The sequence below is a fragment of the Cervus elaphus genome, chromosome 24 (assembly GCF_910594005.1).
Source record: "Cervus elaphus chromosome 24, mCerEla1.1, whole genome shotgun sequence".
Classification (NCBI taxonomy): domain Eukaryota; kingdom Metazoa; phylum Chordata; class Mammalia; order Artiodactyla; family Cervidae; genus Cervus; species Cervus elaphus.
In genome coordinates, this window is record NC_057838.1 from 25997263 (window position 1) to 25998687 (window position 1425).

Sequence of the window (1425 nt, forward strand, 5' to 3'; positions counted from 1 at the left end):
CAATCTGTCGACGATACCTCCTGCTATCATTTTCAGGGCATTTACTGTGGGCTGGACACTCTCTGAAGTGCTTTCCTGGCATTATAATCCTCGCAACAGCCCTATGTGGTAGATATTATTTGCATTTTACACACATGAGAACTGAAGCTCATCTAGAGCAAGATAGAACTGAAGTTTGAGCCTGGATCTATTTGATGTCAGATTCTGAGCATTTAACCACCAAAGCATATGGACCTACAGCACGCTGTGTTCCTGCAATAGTCTGCAAATTCAAGTCCTCATACAATGTGCAACCCATCTTCCTCTCTTTAAGGATAAGCAGAGTGCCAAATTATAAGCCAGTATAACAGAGCCAATATAAGAGGGAATGATTGTATTTTGAAAGGAGTCATCCGTTCATGAAGTAATTCCCACAACAGGGAGCTCTCCTTGGGTACTGAGTTAGTTCAGAATTTAATGAGCTGTCCTGTTTCCATGGAGTTGTATTTATACCACCCTATTACTCATTTGGGGCTTCCCTGTTGGTTCAGCAGCAAAGAATCTGCCTGTGATGCGGAAGACGCAGGTTTGGTCCCTGGGTCAGGAAGATCCCCTGGAGAAGGAAAAGGCAACCCACTCCTGTATTCTTGCCTGGGAAATCGCATGGATAGAGGAGCCTGGTGGGCTACAGTCCATGGGGTCACAAAAGAGTTGGACATGACTGAGCAGCTAAATAACAAAAACACCATTACTCATTCAAAGCAGTAGGATGATTTATGTTTATGATGATTTATATTTATATTTATATCCTTTCTGAGAAGTGTAGAATCCTTTGCCATTTCTTCCCAGATCCTCAAAGCTTCTATGCAACGGTTACAATTCATATTTCACTGATGGGAGGAAGAAAGGTACAGAGAAAGGGTAAGGATCAGACCAAGGGTGCTGAATGATGACCAATCTGGGCCTGTACTCCTGAACATAGACCCGGCACTCCTGCCCAAGCATCCGTGAGTGCTCCATGGTGCCTTCACAAACCCACACCTTGCGGAGGAAGACTCTTCATTTGAAAAAGTTCCTGGAGAGTCTGCACAGTAAATGTGCAGCAGCTGCCTGGTCCTATTAAACTCCCTGAAGAGTGCTCGCTTCGGCAGCACATATACTAAAAAATTGGAACGATACAGAGAAGATTAGCATGGCCCCTGCGCAAGGGTGACACGCAAATTCGTGAAAAAAAAAGAAAAAGAAAAAAAAAAAAATAAACTCCCTGAAGAGTGATTTTTCTAGCGCCCAAGGGCATTTGTTTCTTACCCATTTCCACACAGCCTTTCACCTACTTGCATTGCCATGGAGCCTTGATGAGAGGCGAGAATATAGCATGCTTTTAGGTGGCCCCTCAGTATTTCCCAGGCCTGCCTGCAGGAGAAAGTGAACTTTTAGGTGCCAGTT

The 1425-nt window shown here is 44.3% G+C and overlaps 1 non-coding gene across 1 annotated transcript; it reads left to right on the top strand.

Annotated features, from left to right (window-relative positions):
• The first annotated feature begins 1114 nt into the window (after positions 1 to 1114).
• LOC122683346 lies at positions 1115 to 1223 on the top strand. Its single transcript, XR_006337698.1, has one exon. It is a non-coding gene; the product is annotated as a U6 spliceosomal RNA (small nuclear RNA).
• Positions 1224 to 1425: the final 202 nt, after the last annotated feature.